We start from the raw sequence: 17,589 nt of genomic DNA, 5'->3' as shown, positions 1-17,589 counted from the left end.
ATCTTATATATCCTTGGTGAGTGATATATTTTCCACAAAGTTTTTAAGTTAGTGGAGTTGGGGAGTTGGAAAAAGTTTCCCCTACCCTTCGGGGTTCTTGGGCTGATTATATAATAAAATTAACTTTAGTTTTTAACTTTTTAATATTTATTTATTTTCCCTTTTGTTGCCCTTGTTTTATTGTTGTAGTTATTATTGTTATTGATGTCATCGTTGTTGGATAGGACAGAGAGAAATGGAGAGAGGAGGGGAATACAGAGAGGGGAAGAGAAAGATAGGCACTGGCAGACCTGCTTCACCGCCTGTGAAGCGACTCCCCTGCAGGTGGGGCGCCGGGGGCTTGAACCAGGATCCTTGTGCCAGTCCTTGTGCTTTGCGCCACCTGCGCTTAACCCACTGCACTACTGCCCAACTCCCACTTTTTAAATTTTTATTTATCTAATTATTTATTGGATAGGGACAGAGAAGAATCCAGAGGGGAAAGGGTAAGTAGAAAGGGAGAGAGAGAGAGATACAAATTGCAGCCCTATTACAATGCTTATGAAGTTCTGCCCCTGCAGGTGGAGAGCAGGGGCTTAAATCCAGGTCCTTCTGCATGGTGACTGCAGCTTTGGCTACAGTCAATAAGTGGAGAAATACCCTCTGGAGAGCCAGCGTGTGCTCAACCAGGTGCACCACTGCCTGGGCCCCTTAAATCAACTTTAGACAGGCACATAACTTACAAATAACTTACAAAGATAAGAATCTACATAGACATATGACTGCTAAAACCAGTTGAGTACATTCCTTATACTGAGGTAAGAGTCAAGGTATCCACAGAGGATGTTAACGCATAGGATAAAGACCAGATGCTGAGATAAATAAAAAGAAGTTGCTGATGCAAAGGTTATTTCTGGCAATAATTGACTCTTGAGTAAGACACTCCTCCCACCTCCCCCCCCCCCACACACACACATACACACAGTGTTTATTCTTCTATGTAGTTTAGGGAATAGGAAAATATTCTTGTGAACCTACTGAGTTTCAATTGACATTGAATAGAAATAACCCAGTGTCAAATTGGCGCATCCTCAGAAAGCCTGTAGACAGCATCCTGAGGAGGGCCAACCTTCAGTCACATTGGGAAACTTTGACTACAGTCAACGTCAATGAATGGAGAGCCAGCATCTCTAGCCCTGGGACAAACATTCAAGGCTGCTCTGTATTCCTTCTGCATTCTGCTCTCTTGGGAAGCTGTTTGAAAAATATAGACTTTGGGGTCAGACAGATTTTGACTCAAATAGGGGGTCATCATGGTTTGCATATTTAGCACTCTCAGTTTTTCTTTGAGTAGGGATGAAAAATAATTTATTTCATAGGATTATATGAGACCTAAATGAATAGTGTATGTGTGACTGACCTAGTATCATTATTAATCGTTGTCTGTCACTGTTCTTGGAAGAGAACAATACTCTGGAGACAGATGACTAATTTAAATAAGATTCTGATTTACAGCATTGCCTTTAATCATTAATTTTTATTACACTTTAACTCTTCTGTTTAATTTTAAAGGTTTATTTTCTTAAGGCACAGAGAAACTGAGTTAGATAGGGGAGATACAAAGAGAAAGCAAAAGAGATACCTACAGTATTTTTACCTCTCATGAAGCTTCCCACTTGCAATTGGGGACTGGGGACTTGAACCCAAGTCCTTGCACATGGTGATGTATGCACTTAATCAGGTACACCACTGCCCAGCACCTTAACTCTTCTATTTCAATTTTATGTTGGTTTTTAAGACTGTATTTCTGAGCACAATTCCATACTTTTTGTTCTGTGTGGTCCTACCACACCCAGCACCAAAGTTTTAATATCCCTCCATCAGAGTTTACTGGATGCCTCTCTCTTCCCCCTTGGTAACCTCAGTTCTGCTGTCACACTATATTACACTCAGTTCTTCCTCTCTGAATTGACTAGGCTGACTAGGCTGCTGTCTTGAGCATAAAACCATACACACGACTATTGATGTGCTGTGTATTAGTGGCATATTGTTCTTGTCTAGATGGTATGACATATTCTTCATCTTTGTATCTTTTTTTGCCTCCAGGGTTATTGCTGGGACTAGTTGTCTGCACTTGTAAATCCATTGCTCCTAGAGATTATTTTTTCCCTTTTGTTGCCCTTGTTTACTGTTGTTGTTAATTGCTGTCACTGTTGTTGGATAGGACAGAGAGAAATCGAGAAAGGAGGGCAAGACGGGGGAGATAAAGACATCTGCAGACCTGCTTCACCACTTGTGAAGCTACCACCCTGCAGGTGGGAAGCCAAGGGTTTGAACTGGGATCCTTACACCAGTCCTTGTGCTTTGCGCCACATGCATAACCTGCTGCGCTACCGCCCAGACCCATGTCTTTATTTTTTTATTTTTATTTTTTAAACATAATTAGAATCCTTGTCAAACTCAGATTCAGTTAAATAGATATGGACAGAAATGTACTAATAGAAAAAAAGTACCAGGGGTTGAGATGCAGAGAAAGAGAGACAGAGATACAGGCATCTCTGAGAGCCAAGGCAAGTTTATTGGAAGAAAGCTGAGAGTGACCAACAGACATGGAAGTCACACAAAAACTAGTGGACACTAGTCCAGCCTGGTACTGTATCCCACAGACAAGTAGGTTTTTATACCTGGTGAAGGAAGAAGTTGGGGTGGGGGCTTACGCAGTGCGAAGGGAGGGTGTTTAAGTTGTGGCTTAGTCATATCTTGCTTTGTTTAAAACTTCAAGGATTATAATGTTCAATTCCTCATTCCAAGGTCTGTAACTATATTCCTCATTCCTCAGCAGCTATAATGGTTACTTCCTCATTTTGAAATCTTTCATGTACTAAAAAATGACATTGGAAAAAAAAGTGATATTTGCATGCTGAGTTGTTTGAACACAGATATTTCTTCCTAGTTTTTCTTAAAATCCAATCAGGGAAACCACTTAGGTTCTTTATAGAGGTGACTCCTGTCAGTTCCTTCAGGTTGTAGCTCCTCCCTGAAGAACCTGGCTGGACCGGATGTGCTGACTAGAACAGTTTGTTTTCACAGCATTTCAGCTCAAGATAATTTACTGAAAAGTGTCCTCCTTCCAAGAGGGAAAGTGGTAGAGAAAGAGAGAGGGGGTGGGGTGGGGGGAGATAACCCCATCAAAAGCACTGCTCAGCTCTGGTTTATGATGGTAATGGGGATTGAACCAGGGACCCCAAGTCCTCAGGCATAAAAATCATTAGCATAACCATTGTGCTGTATCTCCAGCCCTGAAATCTTTTTAAAGAAAAAAATACATATGATCATAAATGGAATAGGTGAGATTATTATATAAGGCTCCATTAGGCCCTACTTGCCACTAGTGTCTTTCTCTGCTGCCTCATGTTTGCATGTATCTCTCCCCACAAAGTGCCTTCATTATAATATCTACAAGATCAGAGTCAGTCAGTATGGCTTGCTTTTGTTTTTGTTATTAAAAGAGAGGCAGAGAGGCAGAGAGTGAAAGAGACTGCAACACCAAAGTTTCCTTCAATGCAAGGGAGCCTGGGATTGAGCCTGGATTGAACACATGGCAAAGCAGCACACTACCCAAGTGAGCTATGTATTTTTTATGGTCTAGCTTGCTATTGTTTTAAAATCCTCAAAGACTAGTTCACACCAAATATTTATTAAAATTTAAATATATAATTGGGGCGTGGAAGGAGAGAGCGCATACATACCGTGTTGCATTTGAGGCCTTGGTTTCCAGACCTGGCACCACAGGGGAGCTCCATGCTGGGCATCAGGGCAGTGCTGTGGATGAGGAAGTGGTGTCTGAGTGTCTTTGCTTCTCTGTGTGTCTTTCTCCCTTTCTGTTCCCCCTGCACCTGACACCAAAAAATGAAGGGAAAAAAATGCTCTGGGGAACCTGCTCAGCATGGAACTGTACATACCCAAGACCCTGGATTCATTCCTTGCAGAACCAAAAAATGAGGGGGGGGCGGGTAGGTTAGATATTACAGATATAGTTACACAATATAAAGGTATTGCTTCATTTAGATGTACATTTTTTTGCATCTTACTGAAGAGTAGAAAACAAGTCGAAAATAATGTTTACCAAAGTTTGTTTGCATTCTCAAACACTAAAGTATACAGCAAGTGGAAGGGGAAAACTTTGTCTTGTCCTTGGATAGGCTAGCAACACCTGGTTGCCTTGGTAAGGTGCAATGCATCCGCCAGCTGTCAAATATCCCCTGAGAACATAAGAACACATGCACAAGTTGGACAGAATCAGAACTGCTTGGTTGATGTCAGTGACACATGATACTGTTGAGACAAGGAAGTGAAGTGAAGCACCTGGGATTGCTTTATTACACAGTCACAACAGCCTGGCCTCAGAAAAAGTGTGGAGATACGACCACTTTTCTTCATCTGCTTCTACTTGCAATGTCCCAACCAGGAACAGGATTTGCTTAGACAAGCACATTCCTTCTCATTAGTCTGTTCTGCTGACTGTTCCTGTGTCTGGATGTTCCAAGGAGTTCTGGGGAGTTGTCTTTCACAGGTATTTGCAAGTCAGCCCAAACATCACCTCCTTGTTGAGTTTCCTTCTCACTGGCTAATATAAAGCTGCTCAACCAGTCATTTTTACTGTCCTGTTGTTTCATCACCACCAGGAACTGATTTAATATTTAGTACGTAACTGCTTTATTTTCTACCCCACATGCAATGCAGGTGCAAGTTTTTATCTTGGGTGTCTTTCTCTTTTTAAAAGTTTTATATTTGTTTATTGGGTAGAAAAAGAAAGAAATTGAGAAGGGAGGGGGAGATAGAGAGAGGAAGAGACACCTGCATCCCTTCTTCACCACTTGTGAAGCTTTCCCCCTGCAGGTGGGAACCAGGGGCTTGAACCCAGATCCTTGAACACTGTAGTGTGTGCACTGAACCAGGTGCACTACTGCCTGGTCCCCGCCAGGCGTCTTTCTTTGCCTTATTCTCTCACCACTGGATTATCAGTATCTACAAGGGTGTCTGTTACATATAAATGCTAAATAGATGACTACTGCAGAAATAAGATTTCAGACCTAGTATAACTCTAGACAGGGTAGGTTTATATCATCTGACCTCTGAGGTCCACCTTAGGCAAGTACTTCTACTGTGATCTGAACTTTGGAGTGATGCTAAGAGCGAGTGTGAGGCTTTGGGGAGATGGCAAGATAGAAGTCACATGATTGGAAAGAAAGATGGAAAGAAAAATGGAAAGAAATGTGGAAGGAAACAATAAAGGAAGGGAAGGGAGTAGGGAAGAACAAAGAAAATGGACAGAAGTCTTTAAGAGTAGTCTCCTTGCTCCACATCTACTCTGGATTATTCATGAAGAGGGAAAACTGCAACAATGTTTAGTCAGAAGCAATAGCATGGTTGGCTACACCCCATTTGTCCTGGGGTGTTAAAGAACACAAATGTGGTATAACTATTTAGAACTAAGAAGAGCCATTTAGAACATTAGGATTGCAGCTCTAAAGCCACAGACCCAAGTGGCCCTTGAATTTTATTTGGAGCTGCAGGATGGATGGAGCAGGCTTAACATACACACAAACACGCGCGCACACGCACACGCACACGCACACGCACACGCACGCCAGATGGTTTTGTTCTGGTCTGCTATGTAAATTAGGCCAGAAGTTAGCCTAGCTTTAATGGGTGCTGTAATATGCAAATTGAACAAGACTGTAGCCAACTGTAGCTGGTTCAGTTTCAATGCTGGCAGGCTGTGGCTACTGGCTTTGTTTCTGTTTAATTGTCTAGGTGGGCTCAGTGTTTGCTTGTGCCTGAGCTGTCTTAGCTGTATCTGTCGGCTGCTTTTCTTTTGCCCCATGGCTCCATTTCTCTCCCTCCCTTGGTTTCTTCACACACCTGTGGCTAAGGAAAGGGATCAGTAGTAGAGCCTCCTACTTGCCAGTCTGAGGTTCCTGGTTTACCCCCAGCACTGTACCACACATGTGAGGGGGTCTCTAGGCTCCTTCTGCACTACCCCACCTGTATGTAAACAAAAATCTTTAAGAAATGAGTGAACCTGTGTCCTATTGCCCTATTTACTTTGCTGCTCTTCCTCCAGGAGGCTAGATGGATAAATGGTCTCTGGTGGATATTTGTGTCTCTTTCTGTTTGTGCTCTTTTCTGTCAACACCACTTTCTTTTTATATCTTTCTTTCCTCTTCCCTGGCTAAAATTTTCTAATTTAATCTGATTAAAAAAAAAACTTGGGGAGTTGGGTGGTAGCACAGCAGGTTAAGTGCAGTGGCACGAAGCACAAAGACCGACCGGCGTAAGGATCCCAGTTCCAGCCACCAGCTCCCCACCTGCAGGGGAGTCGCTCTACAGGCAGTGAAACAGGTCTGCAGGTGTCTATCTTTCTCTCCCCATCTCTGTCTTCCCCTCCTCTCTTCATTTCTCTGTCCTACCCAACAACAACAACATCAATAACAAAAACAATAACAACTACAACTACAACAACAATGAAAAACAAGGGCAACAAAAGGGAAAAATAAATATTTAAAAATTTTAAAATCTTGTAGTACTAGGTGTTGGCATACCTGGATGAGAGCACAAGTTACAGTGCAAGATTGGGGAGGAGGGGATTCCCACCTACAGGGGGGAAGCTTCACAAGTGCTAAAGCAGGGCTGCAGGGGTTTCTTTGACTCCCTATCTCCCCCATTCCTCTCAATTTTCTCTATCCAATACTTAGTTGATTGAAAAAGAAAATACATTCTCTTAGAAAAAAGTGGTCATTGTACACACTAGGCCCTTCTGTATGGCAGGCTCAAAATCGATGCCTTCCTCATTGTCTTCTATACTTTCTCATTGTGGACAGAAAATAAAGAGGAAAGAAAATTTCAGAACATACCTGCTTTAGTTTACAACTTATTTTCTGAATTGTGTTTTCATTTGTTCCTTTTTTTTAAAATCATTGCTGGGGTTTTACCTCTCTATTTTTCAGAGAGAGAAATACAGAGAAAGTCAAAGACATCGCACAGCATGGAAGCTTCCTCCAATGCAGTCGAGGCTGTGCTAGAATCAGGTCCTGGATCGTGTATAAGACAAACTAGACACACTGTCCAAGTGAACTATTTTGCTGGACATTTTTGTATTCTTGTGTATTTCTGTTTTGTACTTTACAACCAGTTTTCCTTTTAGAGAAAACTCCCTTAGTTTATCTTGTACTTTAATTTCCCTTGTCTATAATTACTCTCAATTATTCTGTCCCATAGTTACTTCCCAATAGCAGTTGATCTTTAACAACTTCAGGTTCAGTGATCACTTCTTCCTAATTATTTTTTTATTTATTTAAAAAAAGAGACATTAATAAAACCATAGTACAAGAGAGATACAACTCCACACAGTTCCCACCACCAGATGTCCATATCCCATCCCCTCCCCTGATAGCTTTCCTATTCTTTATCCCTCTGGCTGTATGGAACCAAGGTAATGTGGGATGCAGAAGGTGGAAGGTCTGGCTTCTGTAATTGCTTCCCTGCTGAACATGGGCAATGACTAGTCGATCCATACTCCCAGTCTGCCTCTCTTTCCCTAGTGGGGTGGGTCTCTGGGGAAGCAGAGCTCCAGGACACATTGGTGAGGTCCTCTGTCTAGGGAAGTCTGGTCGGGATCATGCTGGCATCTGGAACCTGGTGACTGAAAAGAGAGTTAAAATACAAAGCCAAACAAACTGTTGAACAATCATGGACCTAAAGGCTGGAATAGTGCAGATGAAGTTTTGGGGGTTACTCACTGCAGACTACTGTGTACTTTTGCTTTCAGGTATATATTTTGCCCTATTTTATGGATACATGTGAACATAGGCTCTATCTCATGGGACCGGTCTATGTCTAGATTTTGGGACTTTGTTAGGAAGTGAACCACCTAGAATGGAATTAGAGAATACTAGGAAAGGAAAGGTCTTACCTGAGTAATGAAGCTGAAGGGTTTTGTCATTCCACACCTGAAGTCTCTGGACAGTCTGAGGTGAAGCATGCTGAGGTGGGCACTCCTTACATTGATTAGGTTGGGATCGACAGATGCAATATTATTTGGTATGAATTGAGAGAAGCATGCAGTCTTCCTAATTATTTTTAAATAATTAACTAATTTATTTGATAGAGACAAGTCTAATTGAAAGGGGAAATAGAAAAGGAGAGAGAGAGAGAGAGACCTGCAGTACTGTTTGACCATTCTGGAAACTTTCTCCTTGCAGGTGGAGATTGGGGTCTTGAACCTGAGTACTTGTGCATGGTAACATATGCACTCAGCCAGGTGCACCAATGCCTGGCCTCATCTTACTTCCTATACTAGTCCTTAACTGCCTTTAGTTTCTTGAACATCTACTACTACCAGTAAAGTAGCATGCTGTTTTATTGAAAGCTCCTTACCACCCTCCGACTTACATAAAATGTACACTTTGAAGTAATTGTCTTTTTCTTTGTATAGATTGCTCCTACGCATGGTATTCTGCCACTTTCCCTGACAGAAGAGTATTGTTTAAACTCTAGCTTCCTCTGAGACTATTTACTGATTTGAACACTTTTTCCCTAAATCCTATCATCATTTCTTCTACTGGTCATATTTTACAATCTTCAAGTTTGCCTTGCTTACACTGCTGCAGGTATCCAGCTCTACAGACAGGCTGGAAATTTCCCTCATAGTTAAGATTTGTGCTTATCCCTTTGCATTGTCTGACTGAACATTTATCTCTTCATTCCCTGAGAGATGCAGAACTGTTACTCTGTTCTTTGCACCTGTGCCCTCAACCCCCCAACAAAGAAACAATAAACATCTAAAGTCAACATCTTAAGTTCTTGAAGTAGTCATTCCATTTGCTGGCAACAAAAGGAGTGTTGTTATTGCCCTTTTTCTTTTACCTGCTGAGAGAATGTTCTGAAATGCATTTGCTGTTTATTCCGAGAGCGCTTGCTGCAGCCTCTATGTCAAGAATGCTTTCCTCCTCTTCCTTTTGTTAGGTCTCATTTTCTGTTTGTATACTGTTTCGATATCTTTACAATATACTTTATGCAAAATATCTCAAAGTGTTTCTAGTAATATGTAGGCATGTACAAATGACATTTCATCTAAGATGTAACCGAAGTGGGACAGCTAACGAAAAAGTCTTTATGTCCACAATCAATAAAACATATACATTATGATTAATAGAAATAATTTACACATAATTATACTTCCAAGAGTAGACAAGAAAGCATTCTGATAAATTAGTCTCAATTTTTTCCTTTTTTATGTTAAAGCAACATAATGTGAATCATTTAATATAGTTTTTGCCAGCCTAAAAAGGTAAGAAAAATACTTAATTTTCTTTATTGCAGAAATCTGCAAAGGCATCCTTCACTTACCTCGCTTAATTTCAATGATGTTATTTCAGAATAATTTTCAGTTTGATAATTCAGAGTGTATTTGGACTAAACCATTCATTGACAAACGTTTAAACAAAGTCTGTTTATAAAATTAAGCATATTAACATGATTCAAATCAGCAATCATTTTGTATCTGATACATTCAAGATGAAAGCAAGCTTATTTATTGTTTGTTGTACAACACATCAGGAACATAAGTTGTATCTATGACTCATAATTCTGTTCTCTAACCTGGCTGGGCACTCTTCTGACCTAGCTGCTTTTCAACATGGTAGTAGATGGTAGTGGATTTACTGCTAGTGGCCATTTTGAGGCAAAGGATACCTGCACAGGGGCTCTTAAATAAAAGCCCTTATGTCAGCTGGTTCTCAAAGCATCAGCTAAAGGAGCAAAACAAGCCCCCAGCAGTCTAGCTCATGACTGTTAAGGACTCCCATGTCCCCGTCTTTTGCTGTTTCAGAAAAACAAAAAACAAAACAAAAAAACCTCTCGCTCATTCAACTCTCCTAAGGCTATTGCAACTGATGCTGGTCTTATTTTCCTTCTGCTTTCTTATGAGAGGAATGGAATTTTACACACTAATTATTGACTGACATATTAATATATTAACCTGGGGAAAATGATCAAATTCATTGATTGGTCAGAATTAACACTCATTTGTAGTATATAAAAGAGTTAATGCATACTCAAAGTGACTTTAAGAAACAATCCTGAGGGCCAGGTGGTGGCATGCTTGGTTGAGTGTGCATGTTATAAGGCACAAGGATCTAGGTTCAAGCCTCCAGTCCCTACCTGCAGAGGAAAATCTTTGTGAGTGGTGAAGCAGGGCTGCAGGTGTCTCTCCATCTCTCTCTCTCTATCTATCTCTCTATCTCTTTCTCTTCCTCCCTCCCTCCCCTTACCCTTCAATTTCTGGCTGTCTCTATCCAATAAAGATTTATAAACATCCTGAAATGGAGAGAAATATAACATTTTTAAGGAAAATATTTATTCCTGAATTTCCAACTGTCTCTGTTCCAGCTCCAGTGAGATAATCAACGTAGAAACAAAAAGAGAAACAAATGATTTAACAATATTGAGTATTTTGTCTACTTCTAGAAGTTTCTTCAATTTATTATGTATTTTAAATTCTGACAGTGCAATCAAAGCACTTCTCCTTTTATACAGTGCGAAGGATTAAACCCATGGCCTCAAGCATTCTAGAGATGCACTTAATTTTTTTTTTTTAGAATAAGATACAGAGGGATAAAGAGGGAGGAAAGTGCAAGAGTGAACATGAGAGAGAGACCTGTAGCACTGCTTCACTGCTGATGAAGCTTTTTCCCTTGAAGATTTGGATCAGGGGCTTGCACCCAGGTCATCACATATGGTAATATGTATGCTCTACTGAGTGTATCCCTAAATTCTGACCCAAATACTGAGTCTTTAAATCCATGGGTACGGTATAGAGTGTGTGTGTGTGTGTGTGTGTGTGTGTGTGTGTGTGTGTGTGTGTGTGTGTATGTGTGTGTGTGTGTGTGTGTGTGTGTGTTTCTCTTTTAGATATTTGATTATTTAGGAAATCACGTGTACTTTTGGCATGTATTCTCATAATTTAAGAATGTGCAGACAGCTTCAAAATTTTTTACATGAATTGATCACTAAGTAAAATTAACATCCATTGGTTTGCAAAGAATGCTTCCTAGGTTGGGCGACTGGTTACCCCACTCACATAGAATTAGTTGTATAATAGGACTAAATATTTTTCACTTGAATTGTACATGATACCATGAACATATTTTCTTTTCTTTCTAAAGTGAAGTTTATTTTATATTTATTTTTTACTCAAGTGCTGCTCAGCTTTGGCTTTTGGAGTTGTGGGATATTGAAACTGGGAGACCAGGGCCTCAGGCATAGAAGCATTTTACATAAAAATTATGCTATTTCCCCCCTGCCCATAAAATATTTTATAATACAGTTTCACCTCATTGTTAAGTTTCTGTTTTCACTTAATACACACAGAAAATGTATTATTTTGTATACCCTGATGGAGTTAAGGCACAGCTGTGATTATTCACCTCCCAGTGGCTCTTACAGTCTAGGAAAGAGAGACCCCTTAGTCTAGCATTCAAGACTTCGACAGTGCTAACTGTATTTCCCACTAGTGTTATACACATCAGTCAAAACACTATTATCTGATCGATTTTTCACTTCTTTATTGCTGAGGCATTAGCCATAGTGTTGTTTCTATTTGAAAATCTCTCCCTAACATTCAGCCCACTGTTCTGAAAATGCTCAGAGTAATATTTCCATTTATTGAAGTCAATTGTACTTTGCCTCTGTGTACCGCATGGCAATATTTTGTGTCAGATTAGATAGCTATTTAGATGTGTTTCATCTTTTTTCTGTGTGCTCACTCATGATTTCATTATGTTCTGATACTTCTTCTGGTGACCTATATTTTTGTGAGCTGGCTTCGGTCAACTTGATCAGGCCTTTGTTAAATGCTTTTGTTAACTCTAAAATAATAAATGGAGAAGTAGCTAATTCAATGATTTTTATAATCCTGTTTCTAAGATATAGTACACAGGGAAAATGTTTTTTGTTATTTTTAATTGCCATTAGGATTGTTGCTTGGGACTGGTGTCTACAAAACAAACCCACTGATCCTGGAGACCTTTTGCTAATAGAGACAGAAAGGAATTGAGAGGGGAGAGGGACATAGAAAAGGACAGAGAGACACTTGCAGCACTGTTTCACTGTCGAAAATGGTCCCCAATAGTGTTGAAGTGCTCTGATACCTTACATTGAAAATATGTTAAGTAAAATCAATTATAGTGCTGCTAATTGAGTTCAATGTTAATGAATCAACAATATAATATGCATGAAATTACAGGTCTTGAATCTGAAGCATATACAACAGAAGGTTACATATTTCTTAGTTGATAATGTTACCAGACTCACAGAAATCCAAACCTATATTTATCCTAGGAAAAGTGGTCCAATGTTTGTTTATTTAGTAGTCTAGTAATTAGTCATTTATCTAATTTAGCTACTGTCAATGACAAGAATAGTATGAAGGACAGTATCCACAATCTGATCATTTTTAAAAAATTTTTATTTATAAAATGGAAATACTGACAAGACTGTAGGATAAGAGGGGTACAACTCCACACAGTTTCTACCACCAGAACTCTTTATCCCCTCCCACCCCTTGATAACTTTCCTATTCTTTATCCCTCTGGGAGTATGGACTCAGTATCATTATGGGGAGCAGAAGGTGGAAGGTCTGGCTTCTGTAATTGCTTCCCTGCTGAACATGTGTTGGTATGCTTCTAAGACCCCTTCTGTTTCATTGTTTTAATCTCCCCTGCTTGACACTGTATTCTATTTACATAACCACTGTTAACTAAGCACCGCCCTGCCTCCAGGGCATTGGTTTAATCCTCACTATTTTGCACGCTTTTTCCTTCTCCCCGTACATCCTCTTCCGACCTGACAGTTCCACCTCAGGATATATATAAGGACAGGATTGTGATTAGAGATAGCTTAGATTGCGCTGCGTTCCACATGAATAAAGAGATACAGCTTCCCAGCTCTGCCATGAGTCCCTGGTCATCTGTCTCCTGCCCGCGAAGCTTGCCCGGCAAATATGGGTGTTGGCAGGTTGATCCATACTCCCAGCCTGTCTCTCTATTTCCCTAGTGGGGCAGAGCTCTGGGGAAGCAGGGCTCCATGAAACATTGGTGGGGTCTTCTGCCTAGGGAAGTCCGGTTGGCATCATGGAAGCATCTGTAACCTGGTGGCTGAAAAAAGAGTTAACATATAAAGCTGAACAATTGTTGACTAATCATGAACCTAAAGGCTGGAATATTACAGATGAATATTTGGGGGTCTCTATTTAAGGGATAGCTAGCAGGTCTATTTTAGGTATATTCCAAGTGGCCCATGACTTTATTAGTTTTTGCCTGAGCCTGACATCTGATATGCAGGTGGACCCAAGGTACTGTCTGGGGAGATGATGTCATGGCTGGGAAAAGGGCTAGAAAGCTGAATCAGAAGAGAGTAGTTCCCAAATATGGGAAAAGTGTATAAATATTGTTGACTGTAATTGCATCAATTTGATCTGGTACCTACATTCAGCATAGGATACTGTGTAACCTCTGCATCCTTGTAGGTCCAAGCTCGCATTTTGCAATCTGAATATTTTCTAAGGTCTCTCCCCTTTCATGCTGGCTCAATTACTCCCAGCTAGCCAATTTCCTTCCACATATGTTATTACATGAGCTATTACATATATTACATATATTAAAATATGAGCTGGGTCAGATTCTTTTGCTGAAAACCTTTCAAATGTTCCTTGCTTCTTAACACAATGAAAAGGTGAAAGGTAATCTGTTCATTTTACTTGATCACAACCCCTTTTGAACTCATTTTTTTGCCAAGCCCCACACTCATTTACCTCACCACTCTATAGTATTAGTGAGTTCTGTGCTGTTGCTTAGATGTGTGGAATATACTACTGTCCAGAATTCCCAGGAGAAGGCTTTTTGCTACACCCAACTGAGGTGCTTCCCTCTGGCAGTTTTTTAAGTGCTGCCAAACTAAGCAATGCTTTTGTTCTTCTGTACCCTAGTGGATGCAAAATTGCATCTCTATGTATTTAATATCTTAAAACAGCATCCATCTAAAGCTTAATGGAAATAATACTATCATCTTATGATCTTGGATCCCACTATTAATCACAAATAGAACATGGAAATCTATATAAAATAAAATGTGTCTGCTGTATAAAAACAGGGTGGGAGAAAAGGGTGTTTCAATATATCAGTTTAGATTGTTGACATCAATGAGCTTCATAAACATATACTTGTTCTAAAACAGTTCTTTATCACAGGGTTAATATATTTTCTAATTTCTAAAGAGGCACAGAAGAACACTACATCTATGGTCAATGTATCAAAGAATCAAAGAAGTTTGGAAAAAATCTACATCAACAATGAGAAGCAGCAAAGTTGAATGTGGGAGGAAGAGCCATAACTATGTTCAGTGTTGGTTCAAGAGAGGGCCTGGCTGTACTGGGGGAAGCTTCAGTGCTGTGATGCCTTCCCTCCACTCTCTGTCTTTGTCTCTTTCCAGCTGAAAAGTTTGTTCTAGGACAGTGAAGCCCAAAGGACCATAGTCCAACACAAATCATTATTTAAACCCTTTCTGCTGCTACCATATTCTCGGACAGAAAGCACTTCTTTGCCATGTAAAAACAACATGTGAAACTGCCATTGAAGATGGACTTTTTTGCTCTGAGTTAGTCAAAGGAAACAAATAATTCCTAGGACTGACATTGTTCAAAGAGAATTTGGGATTACAGTTGTTTCTGATTTATATCTCATTTCTCATGTGTGGATTTAGCATTATAATCTTAGCTACCTGAGCTAATAACCTCACTTAGGACTCAGCTGAGTTTCACAAATCATGTCTAAGAACTTGCAGTTATTTATGTCACCTGAATGTGTTCTCATGGCATAGCACAGTGCAGTCAGCCATTAAATATGAGCTGACTGAGTCATAGCAGTGAGAACAAAAGAATGTGCTTTACATATGGGTAAGAGTAATGATCAGAGCCTCCATAAATCAACTGATGTACAGCCCCAAAAGTGAGTAGATGCAAGAGCTCTGTGGATTCTTGCCTCTTCTTTCCCAAAGAGGACTAATGACCAGTAAATACTTGCAGTGGTATTTAAAGAAGCATTATGGAAAGAATTATATTTTTGTCAATGGTATATGCAGATTTATTCAAACTCTCCTATTTAAAGTCAGAGAGTGGTATTGTTGTTAGAGAGCGAGCATTACACAGACTCTATCATGCTACACATATACATACTTACACATTTCTGATATTCATTCTTCTCTCTCTCTAGGGCAGGAGCCTGTCACTGAGCAAAAGACATTGAGTAGCAATGCAGGAGCCTGTCTTTTGCCCTGTCAGCCACACTAGGGAAAACTTAACTAGGAGCCTACCTGAATAGTTGAAGCTATCAGACTGCCAAGTTCTAGTGTCTTATGATGTTACCTCAAAGTTAGCTGTGCATCCCAGGCAGACTCACCTTCTCTGTTCATGTCTTTGGGACTGCTACTAGTCCTCAGGAGCATGTGCTGGCTGCTCTAAGGCGAGCTGACCCTGCAGAGGAAAATTTGAAACTCACAGCAGCTACTCAAGCCCAACCAGTTCTCAACTTCCTTCTCTTCCCTCTGCTGCACCAGCTACCTTAATGCTTTGGTGGGGAAGAAAGTTTCAGCCACTTGAGTTCTGGAACTCCAAGTCTGGGTAAGTTCCTGGTGTGCACAACCGGAAACTCTCTGCTTTCGCCATTTGAGTGTTTTACCATTTGCCATTTGGAAACTTAGTATATATATGTAGGCCATGTGGGCTATTCTGCATTTGTGACTACCAGGTCACTTGGGCTCTCCCCACCCCCCATTTAAGACACAAGGCCATTTGTAGGAAATCTGGACAGATTGCCATGGTTGGTTGTGATATTCTTGGGGAGGGGGGCAAGCTTTTGAAAGATCTACCTGGCTCTTCTGTATGAGGATAGGGAATTTGAGGTTGGGTTTGATTTTAAATCTGTTTTTGCTCTGTACTTGGTTTTGTTCTGTGTTGCTTGTTGTTTCCCTTGCATGGGGAATTCTACACCATCAAATAATACTTTCAGGTAAGTTCTAGCTAACTGAACCACTTAGGGTTCTAGATCTATAAAAGGGAAAAGGAAAATGATGTATTATTATAATGCTATCTGATTTAAGTATGCATTAAATCTGAGTTTGAGAGGAGATGATCACTAGATACAGCTTTAAGCTAATGTTCATTTCTAAATTGGGATTGTTGTGTGGGTGGAAATGACATAACATGGCCAAGGTGATCTTACATAGGTGACTGTGACAAGAGGAACATAATTGCAGAAATGACTGGAAATATAGAAATCAGCCTTTCTCATTTTTTAACAAAACAGATTCAAGCCCAGACACAAGATGGGAGTGCCATGGTACTGGGGGAAGTTCAGTGCTCTGTGTGTGTATATGAATGAAAAATGTACTCTGGAACCGTGAAATCTGTATATGCAAGGCCCCAGTCATCAAAAACAAAGAATAGCTACTTTTTGTCCCTTCCAAGGAGCAATCCAGAGAGACAATAAGTGACAGATTTAAGTTCAGTAACAAATTCATAGTTTCTGAGAGTGAAAATAAACACTGTTATAGCACCTACTGACTGCAGTATGAAACGAGAGATGAGAGTATCATCACTACTTACTACTAGGTATGTCACATTGAAGTTTACTTGTATGTGAGTCATCAGAGGTATGATGGGAGTGCTTCACAATTAATCTGGGTATGTCCATATTAGTATGGGTATATCCAAATGTGCAATAGATAAATAAGCCAGAGAATCAAAAACCTGCAATTGTCTCCAATTACCCAACAGCTCAGCAAATGAGCGCCAAGTTGAGCACATGCTGTCTTCTGCTTTCCTTTCTTTCTTCCAGACTTTCTAAGGACTTCACAGGCTCACACTGAGAGAAGTTAGCGTACACATTTTCAGAGTTTAAAACTCACCACGATTCCAGTCTCTCTTTGTAAAAGAAAACAAGACATATAACTGCTTAGCCGGGCAGAAAGATGGCCTTATTGTCTTGCTTAGGTACCCTGGTAGCAACCAAGGGCATTTTGCAATGTGGGTATCGAGCAGCTCCCAACAAAGGCTTGCTTACGTAAATGCCATAAAGTAAAGGCAACTTTAGAAGTAATCAGCAGCTGAAGATTTTACAGACATACTCCTCCCTCCCCACAACCCCCCCCCACCCCCGGCTATGGTGGACTTTTCCTGTGTTTGTGTGTGAAGAAAAGGAGGCTTAGGGGCTACTAGAACAATACATTTGGAGCTATGGTTTCAGAAAACATATGAAAATGATTTTTAGTGGTAGCAAATCCTGAGTAGCATAGAAATAGATATGTCTGTGAAATATCTTTAAATGATTACTTATTAAAGAAAGGAAGAAAGAGAACCAGAACTTCATCCTCACATATATTGTGCTGAGGATTGAACCCAGGACCCCATACACTTGAGTCCTATACTCTTGCTATTGAGCCACTGCCCTCCCATGAAATGCTGTGAATTTTGCTGTTAGTTTCTCAACCTAGTGA

Source organism: Erinaceus europaeus, chromosome 3 (genome assembly GCF_950295315.1).
Source record: "Erinaceus europaeus chromosome 3, mEriEur2.1, whole genome shotgun sequence".
Lineage (NCBI taxonomy): Eukaryota > Metazoa > Chordata > Mammalia > Eulipotyphla > Erinaceidae > Erinaceus > Erinaceus europaeus.
The sequence above is the reverse complement of the archived record's forward strand: the minus strand, read 5'-3'. Positions refer to the sequence as shown.